We start from the raw sequence: 17,950 nt of genomic DNA on the forward strand, positions 1-17,950 counted from the left end.
CTGGGAGGGCAGTGGGCTTCGTGGGGTCAGGTCCTCCCACCCCCATCTCCATAGGGGAGAGGCGGGCTAGAGGGAGATGGGCTAGTCATGACGGGCGCAGTGAAAACAACAATAACTTGGGAATTGTGAGTCAGCCCCTTCTTGCCCCAGGCTCTGCACACGCTTGTGTAAGCTCCCGGGGAGCTCGGGAGGAAGGTGTGAGGATACCCAATTGACGGATGAGGCCACTGAGGAGCCTGGGGCTGGCTGGGTAGCGGCAGAAGGGGACTGTGGTCCTGGGTTTACCCCTGGGGCGCCCGGCCCTCTCTTCCAAGCAGCATTTCCATCCCCAGAGCGCGGGCGCGCGCGCACACACACACACACACACACGCACACACACACACACGCGCGCGCCCACGCCCGCGAGCTCTGCTTCAACACGGCAGACCCGAGAGTTTCCCACGTGTGGGGAGGCCACGGGCACCGGGGATGGGGGGCGGGTGCGGTCTGCACAAACGCGCGCACCCTCAGCGGTGACGGGGCGCGCCCTCGCGCTCCCAGACCCGCGGACCCGGGGCGGCTCGCCCCCGCACTCCGTGCGCACGCACGCGCACACGCTCCCGCCCGCGGTTTCCATCATTGTAACTCGGATTAAAAAAAAAAAAATGCATGTGCGTGTGTCCGTGTGCCTGCGCGCGTGTGTGAGAGGAAGAGCAACAGCTAGACAAGAGAGACAGAACGGAGAGACAGAGACACAGAGAGATGGAATGGGGTGGGGTGGGGTGGGGTGGGTGGAGGGCTGGTCCTGGGTCTACACCCCAGACTCATCTTTCTGCCCAGAGGGCTGGGGGCTGCGAGCGCCTCTCTGCGTGCCCTGCGAGGGCGGTGGGGTCCTCGTCCTGCGCCCACCATGCCTGTCCCCACCTCACGAGACTGGTGAGAAGCCAGTCCCCCCCCCCCGCCCCGCCCGCCCAACCTAGAGGCCGCGCAGCCCGAGGGGGCCAGGATTCGAGGCCGGGGAAGCCCCAGATCGCGAGGCCCCTCGGGCGGTGGGAGCCCGGTAGCGCCCACCCCAGGTCCAGACCGCCCCTGCGTCTCTCCCCCCGCCGCCTCGGTGCCCATCTCGCCCGCTGCCAGCCCGCAGCCACCCCCACCCGCTTCTGCGGCGCCGGGGCCCCCCTCCCCTCCTTCCTCGCCCTCCGCCATCTCTCCGTCCTTGTCTCCCCCACCGCCCCCCGACACACACCGCGAGGGACACTCACCCCAGTGGCTCGGCTTCCGCTGGGCCTCACCCTGCGCCCCAGGCCCCCCCTCCGCATGCCTCCAGCCGCTGGGGACTCTGCCTCCCCAGTCCTCCAGGGTTTCCCGTCGAGGTTGTGGGGGGGGGCGCAGGGGCTTCTTGGGTCTCCCCGCGCCCCCCCCTCCTCGCCTGTCGCCCTTCCCACCCCCCCGGGAGGCTCGTCTAGGCCACTGCAGCAACCGTCTCCTCCTCCCCTCCCGGCTCGCCTCCTCCGGTCGGCTACCCCCGCCCCCACCTCCGCCCGCCTCCCGTCTGCCCCCGGGGACCCCGGCCCCCTGCTCTCTCCCTGACTCCCCTGCCTCCTCCAGTCCCCCGTCCGCCTCTTCAGGGCCCCCCAACCCCCTCCTCAGGCGCCTCCCTCGCTGTCTCGCTGCCCTTGGGACCACCGGGCCCCCCTCTCCTTCTCCTCCATCTCCTCCTCACTCTCGCTGCGCCCCCATCACCCGCTCGTAGGTCGGTCGGGGAGCGCGTCTCGGTCAGATTCTCTGTCCGTCTGTCCGTCCGTCTCGGTCTCCCTCGGCCGGGCTCCGTCTGTCTCTCCCTGGCTTTCTCCGCGATTACAATTTCTAGTCACACGGCAGTGCAGAGCCAAGCTGTGCGCCTCGGCTCCCTCCCTCCTCCCTCCTTCTTCCCCGCTTCCTGCGCGGGGCGGGCGCCTCCCCTCCCTCCTCCTCGCCCGCCCCCCCCACCCCCACCCTTTCCTTGCGCCTGAGGCCTCCCCCTCCCCCGCTAATCAAAGGCTCTGTTATCTAATTAACCCATTGGTTCTGGGCAGCCGGGGAAGGTCGAGGGAAGCGGGGGAGGAAGGTTGAAGGCTGGGCTGCCCGGGGAAGGGGGGGAAGGGGGGCTCTGGACCGTGCCAAGCCTGGCCTCGTGGTCTAGACAACCTCACGGGCTGCAAAACCAGGCCGGGCAGGCGCTGGCCGCCCCCCTCCACCGCTGGCCACAGCACCCCCTCCCACACTTGCCCCCCAGAGTGCAGACCTAGCTAGGACTTCTCTGCAGGCAGGCGCTCCCCTCAGCACCCCAGAAGCTCCCCCAAACGCCCCCCGCCACCACATGGGTACAGACCTCCACCCCAATATACCAGCAAACCCGGGCCCAGGTCACCCCAGTCCTTCAGCCCGAGGGCCAACCCCTGCTCATAACCACAAAGAAACCCACTCCCAGATGCAGTCCCCTCCTGCTGGACTTCAGCGGTTTCCTGCTATCCACCTCCTGATACACTTCTGCAAAATGGGCAGGGCAGCCTCTTCCATTCATTCTATTCATCCATCAGTCGATGAATCCATCCATCCAACAGATTTTTTTCCCCATGTCCCTACTATGTGCAGACGCCGGTAGAGATGCTGACAAACGCTACCCCCACCCTTCAGACCCCAACATCAAGTAGCAGTAGGAGGAGGATAGATCAAGCACCAGGGGGTCTGGGTTTTCGTCCTGGACCTGCTGTGTGACCTCGGGCCAGTGACTTCATTTTTCTGAGCTGCAGAAAAACACGGTGAGACAGGGATAATAATAGTATCTATCTCACAGGGCCACTGGGGGACTGACTGGCTCAGGCAATGGCTCTCTCTTGACAGTAAATGGAGATCTGACCACTTCTTATGCCCACCACCATCTCCCCTGGGTGATCAGAGGTATCTCCTCACTGGTCTCCCCTCTCCGACTCTCACCTTCCCTCCCAGATTATTCCCACAGGTGGCCTGAGGGGTCCTGACCCTCCTCTGCTCAGCGGCCCTCACACTGTCTGGGTGGGGGGTGGGGGAGAGGGGTGTGTGTGTGTGTGTGTAACCTGACTGAGGTTCAGCAGACCCTCTGCTGCTCCCCTGCTCACTCAACCGCTTCAGATCACACCTCTTGCTCCTTCCGGATCCCGGCACATACTCCTGCCTCAGGGCCTTTGCACATGCTCTTCCCCTGCCTGGACCCTCAGGTGTCCCACCCTCCCTCTGGTTTTTGCCCAGAGGTCGCCTTTTCAGCGAGGCCAGCTTGAACACCTCGCATCACACAGCACCCCCGCCTCACACCAGAACGTTCTCTGCTTGGTCTATGTCGCATTTGGTACCCTCTGACCGGGGCTTCCCGGGGCTTCCCTGGTGGCTCAGTGGTAAAGAATCTGCCTGCCATTGCAGGAGATGCAAGTTTGATCCCTGGCGGGGGGAAGATCCCCTGGAAGAGGGAGTGGCAACCTACTCCCAGTATTCTTGTCTGGAGAATCCCATGGACAGAGGAACCTGGCGGGCTATAGTCCATGGGGTCACAAAGAGTTGGACATGACTGAAGTGACTGAACAACGACGATGACCTCTTAGAAGCCCATGCACTTGAGTGTAAGAGCCCTGAGGGCAGGGACTGCATCTGTTGTGTGCACTTTGGTTCCCGGCACCTATGACGGTGCCTGGCACAGAGTAGGTGCTGAATGAACACCGAGTGGAGGCAGCAGCAGGTGCCCCATTGATGCCTCCCAGAGATGCCCCACTGATGCCTCCCAGAGATGCCCCTCTCTGCACACCCGGCCCAGACACACATCCCCCAGCTGCACATCTCAGGCTCACCCCCTAGACGTCCTGGATCCCGACGTTCCCTCCCATCCCAGGAGGCCAGCCCGGTGGAGGCAGCACATCCATATACCATGAGCACAACCGCCTTCAGCTGGATATCCATGCCCATGCCATGGTGCCACCTGGCTGATCGGCTCCCAGATATTCTACCCGAGGTCCCCAGGGCAGCTGTGTGCACCCACCAAACGCAGGCAAATATGAGGGCAGTCACACCTCAGATGCCACCTGTGTGGGCTACATTGCTGTGTGCCGAGGGGACGCCTGGCCCCAGTTACACCCCTCCAACCCAGCTAACAGGGGTGCTGGCTAACCCTCTTCTGAGCATGTTCTCAAAACCAGGGATGAGGTACACGCCTGACTCACACCGTCTCCTTGACTAATGCCACCGCCACGCACGAATGTCTGTCATGTATCTGGCCCAGTGAGATCTCTACCCCTTGATCCCAGTGGCTCATCACTGAGGTTGGGACCCCTCGGCGCAGCAGTTGCCCTGGCGACCCCCTCACGTCCCTTGCTCCAGTCTCGCCCACCAGGGTTCCCTCTGGCTTTTCTTGGGTCCCTCCGGCTCTCTAGCCCCTCCTTACCCTTCACCTCCACTTCTTGGCGTTTTCTTCGTTTCTCCCAGCCTCTTCCCCTAGGCTCCTGAGGCCAAACACCTCGCTCCCTTTAAAGACAGTTCTTCCCTGCATTTGTTCAACACCTTCACAACCCAACTCTGGTCAGTTGTCAGTATTTGAGAGTCTGGGCTCCAGGCTGGCAGGTTGACTGGCGTTTACCATAGCTCTCCCATTGGCCCTCTGACAGGGGACTGCTCTTACCCCCATTTCACAGACAGGAAAGGCGAGGCAGAGAGAAGCAAAGTCACCTGTTCAAGGCCAAAGACCCAGCTGGGAAGGGGCCCCTCCCTGTCAGCCGCCCCAGAGCTGAGGGGCTCCAGACCTTCAAATTTGTCATGAGAGCAGGGACAGTCCTCCTGGGGGACCTGCTCAACTGTGCCCAGCCTTCTGGGACCCCTACTGGCCAGGGTGCACCCTTGATAGTGACGGGAGCTCCAGTGAGCTTTCGCTGGGGGCCCCGCGCCAACAGAGTGCTGCCGTCACCTGATGTGTGTGCTAAGGCGCTGTCGTGTCCGACTCTTTGCGACTCCATGGACTGTAGCCCGCCAGGCTCCTCTGTCCATGGGATTCTCCAGGCAAGAATACTGGGGTGGGTTGCCATTTCCTCCTCCGGAGGATCTTCCTGACCCTGGGATTGAACCCGCATCTCTTAATGTCTCCTGCATTGGCAGGCAGGTTCTTTACCCCTGGTGCCACCTGGCAGGCCCCCTCCGCTGGAGCTTCTGGCTTCTCCCCGCAGCCCTAGGAGCAGGTCATTGTCCTTGTGCCCATTTTCCAGATGGAGAAGCAGATCCTGAGGGCTGAAGGCACCGGCTGATGGTCACGGAGCCCGGAGGCGGGACAGCTGGGATTGGAACCCAAGCCCCAGCCCTGGGCCAGGTCACCACGCTGCCTCTCACCCGGGCGCCCTGAAGAAGCCTCAATGCTAGGATCCTCTACTGCTACATGGTGCCAGAGACAGGGCGGACTCAGAGCTGCGAGAGGGCCCAGGGAGAAGAGGTGTGAGGAGCACAGAGGGACAGACACAGAGTCAGAGAGAGGAAGCAGAGACCAAGGGGACCCCGGGGAGGCGGCAAGAGCGGAGTGCTAGTCGCTCACTCCTGTCCGACTCTCTGCGACCCCACGGACTGTAGCCCGCCAGGCTCCTCTGTCCACGGACTTCTCCGGGCAAGAATGCTAGAGTGGGTTGCCATTCTTCTCTCCAGGGGCTCTTTGTGACTCAGGGATCGAACCCAGGTCTCCTGCATTGCAGGCGGGCTCTCTACCGGTTGAGCCACCAGGGGAGAGACAGGAAGAGGCTTCAAGGGGGAACAGAGGAACCTAGAGAGGGAGCTGAGATCCAGGGGGAAAGTGGAGGCAGGGAGACACAGGCGCTCGAGGTGTGGGCCGAGGCCTCACCAGCTTCCCCATCCTCCCAAGCTCCAGTCCTGAGAGCTCTCAGGGCATCAAGCCTAAGAGGATTCAAGCAGATGGCAGCTGGGAAATTCAGGGGCCCAGGAGAGGCGGGACGAGGAGAAAAGGGAGGCAGGGAACATTCCTGTTGGGGCATACTCATTTTTTTTTTTTCTGGGGGAAGTTCAGAAGGTGAGAGAAAAGATAGGAAATTGACTGCTGTCGCAGCAAGAGGGATGGAGGTTAGATCTAAAGAAGAACTTCCCAACTGTGAGGGACTGGGTGGGGGGGTGGGGGAAGAGGAGCCTGGAGCCAGGAGGGTGGAGAGACATCAAAGCCGGACAGAGAGGATCACTTCCCTCTCTGGATGTCTGTCCTGCGGTGGGGAGGGGGGGGGGGCGGGAGCTGTTAGGGTGGGGAGGGCGGAGGGTACCCGCAGCATAGGCTTCAAGGATGGATGAAACAAGTTCACACGTGTGTCCCTCTGAGTCAGTCTGTGTCCTTAATGCTTTTAAAATAAAAGCACCCCTAAAGCCTCAGGAGTTGACAGTCGCCTAACTTTTGAGCTAGAACCACCCTGGAAATAGGGCGGTCCAGACCTAACTGCTGGGGACAGTTTGGGGTCTCAGCTCAGGACCTGCCCAGGTCTCAGCTCAGGACCAGCAGGGGTGGGCTAGGGAGGGATGACTTGCTGGGCAAGGGAGCCTATATTTTCCTGTCTTCCCCCAACACCCCCCAGAGACGCACTGATGGGTCATTTATTTGATCTTTCATACATTCATTGAAGGGATATTTACAGAGGGGCTGCACCGCCCCCCCCCCACCCCCGCCCCCTGAGGCTCCGCCCACATCCCAGGCACGTTCCCTCCTCTGGGCCTTTGATCCTGTTGTTGCCTCTGCTTGAAGCGGGCCTCCTTAGGTCTGCGTGTCTGCCTCAGTCTCCATTCCGGCCTCTGTTGCAAAGGCACCTCCGCCCCCCATCCCACCCCTTACACTTCACTTCCTTCCCTTCAAACCCTCTTCGGCTGGCCCGACCTTATCTGATGGATCACGACTGGTCCTGCTGATTGCCTGTCTGCGCACTAGGAGGTGAGCTTCCCAGGCACGGGGGTCGTCTGTCCGGAAGCATCCTGGATGCCTGTAACCCTCCAGGCGTCCACAGAGCCTCTCCACACTCGCGGAACCGAGGTGCGGGCGAGCGCCGCCTACCGCCGGGTTCCCTGCCGGCTCCGGGGCCGCAGGGGCAGAGGAACCTGCCTTTGTTTTGGGGGAGCTAGCGGTCCAGAGGGGAGACCCACAAAGGGCTGAGTGGGAGCGTGAGCTCAGGGTTGAAGGCCCTGGAGCGTCTCCGAGGGGCGCCGCCCCCCGGCCTGGAGGAGGTGATGGCAAAGCTGAAAGCTGCAGGACCGTCGCGAGGCACCCGGGTGAGGACGGGCGCGTGCAGTGGAGGGACCCCATGCGTACAAAGCCCGGGGGGCCAGAGAGGCGGATGGGAGCCGGGGATCTGCAGAGTCCAGTTCGGTTACAAAGACCTGCCTCCACAGCGCGCTGAGAGGCGGGGGTGTGGATGCTGGCTGGGGTTTCGGGAGAGACTGGAGGCCGGTGATGAGCTGGGTCAAAGGTCCAGGGGGACAGGATGAGGCTGGGGCTGGGGGACCACAGGGATGGAGAGGAGGAGAAGGAAAAGATACCGCCAGTCTGCAAGAGTGGCAGAAGCAGGCGATGAGGCAGGAGGACAGGCCTGGGTCTTCTGATCCATGGGGGGGGGGGGGGGACGGCGAGGTTGGGAGAACACACCTCCCAACCGCAATCTTTACTTGTAGGTGGCAGACCCGCCAAGCTACGGGAGGTGCTGGCGGAGGGACGCTGGGCCTGGGTGCTCTCGGTAGCGGGCTGTGCTATCTTGGGCCGGCTCCTCCCCCTCTCTGGGCTCCCATTTCCTCCTCGAACACAGGATGTCAGTGACAGAGCAGCTCAGAGCTGGAGCAAGGCGGCCCAGGAGGGGGTCTGACCAGTGAGTGACGGGCACGGGTGAACTGGGACGTGAAGTCTGGCTGGTGCATGGGGAAAGAAGCGGACCCACTCCCATTCCAGGCTGCTTCCAGTTTTCTGCTGGGAACCACACCTTGCACCCCTGTTTCCTCATCTGAGAAATGGGAATTGAAAACAGGTACCCTATGAAAGCTGAGTGCTGAAGATGCTTTTGAACTGTGGTGTTGGAGAGACTCTTGAGAGTCCCTTGGACTGCAAGGAGATCCAACCAGTCCATCCTAAAGGAAATCAGTCCTGAGTATTCATTGGAAGGACTGATGTTGAAGCTGAAACTCCAATACTTTGGCCACCTGATGCAAAGAGCTGACTTATTTGAAAAGACCCTGATGCTGGGACGGATTGGGGGCAGGAGGAGAGGGGGCGACAGAGGATGAGATGGTTGGATGGCATCACCGACTCAATGGACATGAGTTTGAGTAGACTCCAATGCAGTATATGTAACAAGACAGGGGTTCAGTCCCTCGCGGTGAGGGTGGGGAATACCCCCTGGAGGAGGGCATGGCAGCCCACTCCAGTCCTCTTGCCTGGAGAATTCCCATGGACAGAGGAGCCTGGCGGGCTACAGTCCATAGGCTCTCACAGAGTTGGACACGACGGAAGCGACTTAGCATGCACGCATGCACCATATGAGAAAGGGCTGGGAGGGCAGGGGATGAGGAAAGAGCAGCAGCTGTTTGCCAGCCGGTGTGGGACCAGTTCAGTATTTGAATGGGTCACTGTCCCCCAGCACCTTCTTTCTGCGCTGTTGGGTGTGGTCAGCAGCACGTGTGGCTTCGAGCACTTGCCACGTGGTGAGTGCAACTGAGGAACTGAACTGTTGATTTACTTTAAATTTATCTAGAAAAAAAAATTTTTGGCTGCATCCTGTGGCATGTGGGATCTTAGTTCTTCGACCAAGGATCAAACCCATACCCTTGCAGTGGAAGGGCGGAGTCCTAACCACTAGATCACCAAGGAAGTCCCACTTTAAATTAATCCAAATGTCGATGGCCACACGTGGCTGCGGCCGTAGTGGTTCCTGTGTTGGGCGGCGTGGTACGGCCATCCCCATGTCTCCATCCCAGTGTCTCCCAGCTCAGGCTCAGTCTCACTTGGAACCGGTTCTGAGTCCCCAAAACTTGGGCTCTGGCTCAGACACCTTGCCCAACAGCCTCACAGCACTCTGGAAGGACTCTGGAGAAGATCAAAGCTGGAGAAACAAACTTGACTGAGAGCAGGGCACCCAAGCCAGGCTGGCTCTGCCTGTCATATGAGGCCTACTCCGTGCCAGACTTGTGCTAGACCCACTTCACAGAAGGGCATACTGAGGTGCCATGAGATTCCCAAGTTCTCAATGTACCTGTGACCGCCTGGTCCCAGGTAGGAGCCCAGAGAGGGAAGGAAGCTGAACCTCCAGGCCCCCTATACTCTGCGTGACTCTGGATGTTGGGGGTGGGGAGGAGCTAACACTACCGTTGAATTGAATCTACCCAGGAGAGAACTAGGACCCTAGCCTGGTACTGGTAGCTTTCAAAGCAGTGGCCACTGCCAAGGCTTTGCAGGGGTGCATGGGGGTGAGTTTGCAGGGAGGGCTCTGGTGTGAGCCAGCCTGTGTGTGACCTCCCTCCCCTTGCTCCCCTTGCTGTCTCCTGGAAGGGTGATGTTGCTATCTGTTTTCCATCTCAGGGTGTGCAGAACTACTACATTTTAAAAACAGGGCGGAGGGGAGGGGGAGAGGTGGTTCTACTAACAGTGACCAGAAGTTGAAAACTCCTTGAACAGGAGCACGTTCCTTAGACGTCTGTGCGTCCAGATCCACCGGGGACTTTGTGAAAGTGTAGGTTCTGATTTGGTGGGTCCAAGACGAAGTGGAGATCCCACACCTCCCAGGGATGCTGGTCCTGCAGCAAGTAGTCACGGGCCCCCTAAGCGTGCAGTCCACTCCCACATTCCATTTCTGGATGAGAAACTAACCCTCCCCCTGCCCTGTCTAAGGGTGTGCTGGGGATGGGGGGGCAGTACAGACCCTGGGTTAGCACCTCGATTGTCACACTTACTAGACGTGGGAGCTTGGAAAGGGGACATCACCTCTCAGGGCCTCAGCTTGCTCATCTGTAAGATGAGAAAAATAGCTAATCAACTTCCTCTGATGACGGGGCGTCTGTGGCCCCATATCTGTGATGATATCTGTGATGGGCTGAGTGCAGTGCCCGACACATAGAAAGGTCTCAGTAAAGCTCTTCTGTAACCGTGACTATCCTTCTCCTCCTAGACAGCATCACGCTGTCAGGGTGGGAAGAACATGGGTGTCGGGGAGACCTGGGTCTACACTGACTCGCTGCTTTCTTGCCATGTTCCCTTCTGGCCCCCCAGGTGGGGACTCAGGATGACCTGTCTAGTGCTGGGCACTTCAGTGGTAGTGACAACAATCATTATTGTTGTTGTTTAGTCGCTCAGTCGTGTCCGACTCTTTGCGACCCCATGGACTGCAGCACGCCAGGCTTCCCTGTCTCCAGGAGTTTGCTCAGACCCATGTCCATTGAGTCAGTGATGCCATCCAATCATCTCATCCTCAGTCACCCCCTTCTCCTCCTGCCCTCAATCTTTCCAGCTTCAGGGTCTTTTCCAGTATTATTATTAGTAAATAATTAATAACCTTTATTGTTTATTCTCACTGGGTCAGAAGAACAAATCTTTTTCTCACTGTGACTCCACCTCCTACCCCCCCATATGTATATCCAGCGTTTCTGAATGGATCAAAAATGTCCATTTATCACTGGGTCGGGGGCCCACAGAATCGCCTGAGGGGCCTTTGTGCCCTGCCCAGGCCCAGCTGGACACCCCTACCTTGGCGAGGAAAGTCATCTGTGACAATGGGCCCCAGGGAATAGGATATGTCTTATCCCCTCTAGGGTTTGAAGGGCATGAACAAGATTGGGAGGCCAGGAGCCCGTGCGTTACCGGAACTCCAGTGTCTCCTTGGGGGTCTAACCTTCTGAATTGATTATTATTAACAATCTCATTATCATTATTATTAACAATCCTAATTGTCACTCAGGGGGCCTGGTGGGCCAGCACGTTGCCCTCTCTGGGCCTCAGTTTCCCCTCTGGAAAGCAGTGTCTCAACTGGGACAGGCAATCCACAGGGTGGCCAGTACCTGGGTTTGCGGTCCCAGCCCTGCCATTTTTAGCTTGGTGACCTTGGGCATAGGACCTTATCTCTCCCGGCCTCAGTTCCCCCTTTTGTCAAACTAGGGACGATGATCGTGCCTCCCTCCCAGGACTCCCGAGAGGAGATAACAGGATGAATCTGCCTGGAATGACCGCACAGAGCCTGGCCCAGGGTAAGTTCTAATGAATGTCAGTTCTTTTCACTATCTCCAGCCCTCTGTTTGAGGGTTCCAGACAAGTGGATGGCAGATCTCCACATTCACTGCCTGGGGTTGGCCCTGTGGGAGAGTTGGGGCTGCCGCTGCTTTCTGACCCTTGTCACACTGTTTGAACAAGAGCTCTGGGGAGTAAGCTCAACACTTTGACAGCAGTGTGGGCTGAGGGGTTCAGGGGGCCCCAGCTGGAGACGGGAAGGGGGTGGCCTGGGTCGCTGCACCAGCCCCACCTTGCTCCCTCGCTCCTCCCGATCTGGGTCACACACAAGCTGCTCAAATCCCCCTTCCACACACACAGGGCAGGACCCAGCATTCTCACTCTCTGCAGCTCTCTTGGGGACCCAGCTGTCCCCTGGGATGGACTCCCGCCTGCAGAGCCCCCACCAGCCCATCTCTCAGGTGTCAAATGCAGCCTGTCCCCTCCACCTGCCATGACAACGGTTGCACGTAGGTTTCCAGGCAACAAGGGGGCGTTCTGCCACTCTGTTAACTCTCCCGCCACCCCCCTCTCTGGCAGAGCCACCCCACTCTCAGGGACTGGGAAGGGAAGGGAAAGGAGGTTCTCCCTAGCAAAGAGGAGGGGGCTTCTCAAATCAGAGATGAAGAGGCTTCCTACACCCTGCCAGAGAGGAAACACAGTCACTCTCCCTTCATCCCGACAAGGGTGATGGTGGGGCAACTGATGGGTGTCTGAGCACGGTCACGGCACCAAGGGGACCTCATGTCACCCTGACCCCGAGATGAGACCAAGTGAAGCCCTTCCTCTCCTGGAACCGAGCCCCGTGGCAGCAGGTGAGTCAGTGTGTACCTGCCCTTCCTCCAACACACAGGGAGCCCACCCCTGCCTTTGGGCTGCACCCTGACCCACGGGGGACACAGGTGGGGTCTGGGGCCCACCCTGGCTGTCAGCCAGCCAAGGACGGGTTGTAACATGGTGGCTTCATGCAGCGCTAGCTCTAGACACCTCGAGGGGCTGTGGCCATGGAGAACTTGTCTGCACTCTGCAGCCTGGTGGTCTTATGAGTCTTCCCTCCCTTGGTGTGGCAGGGAGGCAGGCCCTGGCTCCAAGGAGGCTCAGAGCTGGGGGCAAAATTGCCCCAAAGAATGATGGAGCAAGAGGGACAGGCAGAGAGAGCCCCAATTCCGGAAGAAAACCAAGGGAAGAAGTGTAAACAGTATGTGTGTGGGTGGTGGTGGTAAGAGCCACTTGGAGGAAGAGAAGAGAAAATTGCAGAGGTGGAAAACTCAGCCAACCAAAGCACTGGGTAGGGAAGACTGACAGATGAAGCAGGTTAGAACAGAGTACCTGAACACAGCCCATTGCTACCCAGAGGTGGGAGGTGGGGGAGAATTATTCAAAAGAAGTTGATCAGCTGGCTATTTTTTTTGAGATATAATTGAATATTATATTAGCTTTAAGTGTATAGCACAATGGACTTCCCAGGTGGCTCAGTGGTAAAGAATCCACCTGATGAGCAGGAGACATGGGTTTGATCTCTTGGAGAAGGCAATGGTTACCCACCCCAGTATTTTTGCCTGGGAAATCCCATGAACAGAGGACCCTAGTGGTCTACAGTCCATGGTGCAGCAAGAGTTGAACACGATTTAGCGACTAAACAACCACAACGCACAGCATAATAATTCATTATTTGCAAAATAATCACCACAATGTCTAGTTACAAATCACCACATATAGTTAAGCACTTTTTTTCTCCTGGTGGGAATGAGTTTTTTATGTGAAATCGCTAATTAAAAAAAAAAAAGTTGGCAACACATTAAACACTTTGAAAGTACTGGGGGAATTAAGATTTGTGGTCTTCAGGACACCAGTGTAACTGCTCAGGGTTGTGGGGAGGGCAAGTGCATGGAATAAAACAAGAAGAGTGCAGGAGGCCTGGCTGAGAAGAAATGGAAATAGAGGCAAAGGCAGACAGAGGAGCCAGGAGCGAAGGCACTGGGCTGGATCGGGGGAGATGAGGGGTCAGCTGAGGGGTGGGATGGGACATGAGGTGCAGAGATGGGAGACAGGAGGTCCATGTGACACCTTGGGGCAGATGACCAGCCAGAGAGGCCAAGGAGGGTGAGAAGGAGAGGAAGGGCGCTACAGAGGGCAGGTCCACCGTCCAGGCAGAGTAGACAGGTGAGCCAAGAGGGTAGGGAGGCGAGGCGCAGACACCGGAAGACGCGGAGAACTTCGCGCTTCCGCTTCCGCCAGGAGACCTGCCTCTCTCCACCTGCCTCGGTGCCTGTGTGTGCGTGCACGCGCTGGACCCTGCCTCCATTTTCCAGAGATGCGCCAACGGTCCTCTAATACCCGATGTCTTAATTCCGCCGAGCTCTCTGACTCGGTGCACCCGGGCACTCTCCTAACTTCTGGGTGGGTTGGAGGGCGATTGCTTGGGTCCCTTCAGCGCGCGCGCACACACACACACACACACACACACACCTGGTCCCTCGAGCTGAGCTCTGACACACACACACACACACACACACACACACACACACACACACACACACACACTGAGACTAGACCAGCTTCACATGGGGTTACACCTTCACAGCTCTGAGGCCACCGCCTCCGCGCCTCTACATTTGTGTCTCTGCGAGTGTGAGGTCCCAGGGCTACCAGGTGTGAGGGCCTCTCTCTGGCCGCGTCTCCCTGCTTCGTCTCTCCCTCCTGTCTCTGTGTATCCCGGTCTTTCTCCCTGGTTCTGGGCACCAAAGCCGAGTGTTTAACCGGGTCTGTCTGATTCCACATCTGAGACTCTGGCTGCGAGTGAGTGACTCTGTGTGCATGCGCGTGCACACACGCCCATGTGCACCTCTGCTTACACACGCCTCTGTCTGTCTCCCACTGCCCCTCTTGCCCTCCACTGATGGCTGACTCTGTCTAGCAGGCTGGACCCTTTGCCTTGGTCGCCCCTTGCACCTCTCTGGTGTTGGGGTGCCCCGGACTCCTTGTCAGCTGTGCCCTGGGTCTGTCCCTGCGCTCCCAGAGTCTGTGGCTCCCTGTGTCTCTGCCTCGCCTGCGCCCTGGCTCTGTGTGTGAGGATGGTGTGTGTTCCCTTCTCTCCCCGAGAGAAATGAAGTAACTCCGTGTATGTTTGGCCCCGTGGCGATGCGCCCTAATTGTGTGTGTGTCTGGGAGTCGGGTCCCCCTCTCTCACTTTCGCTGTGCCTCTCTCTGTCCCTCTGTCTCCTTCCCTTCCCTGCCTCGGCTGAATCCCTCCCGCTCTGCACTCTGTCGTTCTTTCCTGAGTGTGCTTTCGAACTCTCCGGGGCTAGGATCAGAGGAGACCCCGGGGAAGAAGGACGGTGGGGAGGGGAAAAGGAGGTGCAGGTTAGGAGCAGCAAGGAGACAGGAAGAGGGAAGGAGGCCGATCCTGGCCCAGGTCGCGAATGGGAGGCGGGGAGTTTTTTAAGCGGGGAGAGGATGCTGCCCGCGGCCTGGACCAGGAGCGAGCGACGAAGGCTACTCCCAGCTGCCGCCGGAGCCCGAGTTCCTGTCTGGCGGCTGCGCGGCCGGGACTCGGGATGTGAGGCGCATAGCAATGGGGCGCTGCGGAGGCTCGACTGCAGCTCCCAGCTGGGGAGGGGGTGGGGAGGGGGCCGAGGGGCGGCCCTGAGGCTCCCCGCCCCCTCCCCCTTCCCAGCTGGGCTCTCCCCAGGGGATTTCCTCACCCTGAGAAAGTCTCTTCCAGAAAGCCAGGCCTGAGGCTGCAGGGAGCGGGGCGGGGAGAAGGGCCCGGGGCTCCGGAGGAGGTGGGGGTGGGGAGGGAGGGGGAGGATGTGAGTGCCCAGAGACCGGTTAGGGTTGGGCGGGCGAGGGAGCATCCTGGGCCTCAGGACCCCGAGTCCTGCAGAGAGAGTGGCTGGACCCCTGGCCTGAGAGAAGGTGGAGCCTGCGGATGTGGGGGCTTGAAAACGTGGGCGGAACCCTGAACAGAGGAACCCTGGACAGAGCCTGGGTCTCGGGCTCCCAGGGACTGAAGGGGAGTTGGGAAAACCCGAGGGTTGGAGAAGGAGAGGTTCCAGAGAGAAGGCCCCGAGGACCGGGCAACGGGGGCTGGGGGAGCCCTTGAAGTGAAGAGGCGAGGATGGAGGCCCTGAGTGAAGAAAGGTCACAGAATTGGGTCCCGGACAGAGCAGGATGGAGTGAAAAAGTCTGGGAGTGCTAGAGAGGCGCTCCAGACCCCTGCCCAGATGAGGGCCTTAAACAGGGGAAGTGGAAGGGGTCCTGAGGGGAACATGGTAGGGGCTGGGGGCTAGAGGAGAAAGATGCTAAAGTTGGGGTCTCCTGGAGAGGGCATCAAGGGGGGATATCGGGGAGTGAGTGAGAGATGGGGGTGGGGGGGGGGAGAGATGAGTGGATCCTGAGGGGAAGATGAGGATCAGTTAGAAGGTCCTAGAAGAGCAAGTATAAGGGAGGGAAGGCCTGGGAGGGCAGCAAATGGGGGAGGGGAGGTCCCCAAGCGGAGAAGGCTAAGGACGGTGGGGTGCAGGTAGTGGTCCCAGAGAGACACGTGCCTGGGGATGCAAGGCCCCACGAAGCAGAATGGGGTCAAGGAAGGGGGTCTTGGGAAGAGGGAGAGACCGGGGTTCGGTGGCCCCTCAGTCGGGGTTGGGGGACCCCAGAGAGAGAAGGGCTGCAGGTTGGGGAGGGGGGTGTCTCATTCCCCAGTCACCCCTCCGTTTTTTCCCATTCTCACTTCCCAAACTCCCCGGTTCTCCCCGGTTGCCACGGCAACCGCTCCTGCCAGGCGCGGTCACCAAGGAAACCCCGTGCCCGCCTCTCCCCCCCTCCCCATCACTGGAGTGCCCCCCCACCCCAAGCAGCAGTGGTGTGGAAGGTGGGAGGGGCAATGGGGGGGTAGAACTCGGACTCCCGACCCAGAGAGGGGGCCCAAACCTACATCCAGCGAGCCCCCCCCACCCCCCGCAAGCCTCCATCCTCAGCCCCACAGCTGGATACGCAGCGACTGCCAGACGTGCTTCCCCCCCATCCCTCGGCGGCGGCGACCCCCCAACACAGAACTAAGAACCTCCACCCGACCGCCTCTCCCACCGGCTTCTGCTCTCCAGCAGGCCCCGCCCACTGTCCTCTGCCGCCCCCCCATCCGGGAGGAGGCCTAAGACCACAGTCCCCTAATTAGAGAATGCCCCCCACCCCCCAACTCCCCCCCCCGCGGTTCCTCCTCCCGCCCCCGCCCGGGCCCTTCGGCGGCTACTCACAGCGAGGAAAGGGGCTCCTTCCGGGGGGCAGCATGCCCGGCCCACGGGGGGAGGACCCCCCCAATGAGGCAACGGGATCCGGGGTGCGAGGCCCGCTGCGGGGAGGCGCGGGGGGGCGGGGCTGCGGCCGGGCCCGGGGTTGTCGCGTTCTGCGCCCCCCTCCCCGGCTCTTGGATGGGGAGGGGGCTTCCGCAGCGGCAGCGGTGGGGTTCGGCGGGGGGTGGGGGGCCGCTCTGCCTCCTCGCCCGCCCGCCCGCCCGCCGCCCGGCCCGGCGCCCTGGTCCGCCGGCCCGCCTTCCTTCTTGCCTTCCTTTCTTCCCTTCTTTCTTTCCTCGCTTCCTTCCTTCCAGCCTTCCTGCCTGCCTTCCTCCCTCCCTCCTTGGGCCGCCGGCGCCACTCTCCCCCCACCCCACCCCCCCCAGGCCCCGGCCCCGGCCCCGGCCCCCGCCTCGGACGGTGCGGCAGCGACCGGGAGCAGCCGAGAGCGGCAGAGACGGGAGCGGAATACTGATGATGGAGGGGGAGCGGGAGGGAGGGGAGGGAGGGCGCCGGGAGGGGGGAGGCTGCCCGGGAAGGAGCGGAGGGGGGAGAGGAGGGAGGAGAGGAAGAAGAGGGGGGGAGGAAGGGAGGGAGGGAACGGGAGGGGGGGAGGGCAAGGGGGAGGGCCGGGGGGGGGAGGGCCGTGGGGGGAGGGGAGGGGTGAAGCGGCGGGGGAGACAGAGACGGGGAAGAGACAGAGGGACGGGGGAAGAGCCAGGAAGGATGGAGGGAAGGGGAGAGGGAGGCGAGCTTGTCCTGCCCGGGATGGGAGGCTGGGAGAGGAGAAACTCCTAGCGCACCTTTGGTAAATATTTGCAGGGGCGAATGCGGGAGGGCACGGGGTGGGGGGCGGGGGCAGGCAGGCCAGAGCGAAGGGGTGGAGAGGAAGCGGAGCTGGGGAGAAGCGAAGGGGCAGGCAGAGGACAGGACTGGGACCTCGAGGGGAGCGATGGTCAGGGGCCTGGAGGAGCCCCGGGAGTGGGCAAGTGGGGGAGGGAGGAGGGAGGGGAGAGGTGGGACAGGGCGGAGGAAAGGTCAGGGAGCTTTCGAGGGGGATGTAGGGACAGGGAGGGAGCCCCGGGGAAACCAGGCGGAAGGAGATGAGAGGACGGACACCGAGGGAGGGGTCGGGGGAGAGGGGAGTCCAGGGCAGCGGAGAAAGGAGCCTGGCAGCTACAGCCTTGAAGGGGGAGGGAGGGCAGGGGCCTGGGCAGGACCTAAACCCCCGCGGGGTGCCCGCCTCGTCACCTCTTCCCCACTCAGCACCCCGAGAGAGGATCCTCATACCCACTTTCCGGATGAGGACGCTGGGCTCTCCGGGGGACCAGAGCGGCCGCATCTCAGTGCGGAGTCCGGGCTCTGCACGGGCTATCTTGGAGGAGCGAAGAGGAGGTCGGGCCCTGGCAAGGAG

At 60.7% G+C, this 17,950-nt stretch overlaps 1 protein-coding gene across 2 annotated transcripts in view; it reads right to left on the reverse strand.

Annotated features, from left to right (window-relative positions):
- LRRC4B (leucine rich repeat containing 4B) overlaps positions 1 to 16,698 on the reverse strand; it is a 41,326-nt gene extending 24,628 nt beyond the window's left edge. The window contains exon 1 of one of the 2 annotated variants that reach the window (XM_065926561.1): positions 16,501 to 16,698. The gene's annotated coding sequence lies outside the window, so the exon portion shown is untranslated. Of the gene's footprint in view, positions 1 to 1,241; positions 1,411 to 16,500 lie in introns of those variants that run through there. The other variant, XM_065926560.1, reaches the window with a different exon arrangement.
- Between the last annotated feature and the right edge of the window lie 1,252 nt (positions 16,699 to 17,950).

This window comes from Muntiacus reevesi, chromosome 2 (genome assembly GCF_963930625.1).
Source record: "Muntiacus reevesi chromosome 2, mMunRee1.1, whole genome shotgun sequence".
NCBI lineage: Eukaryota > Metazoa > Chordata > Mammalia > Artiodactyla > Cervidae > Muntiacus > Muntiacus reevesi.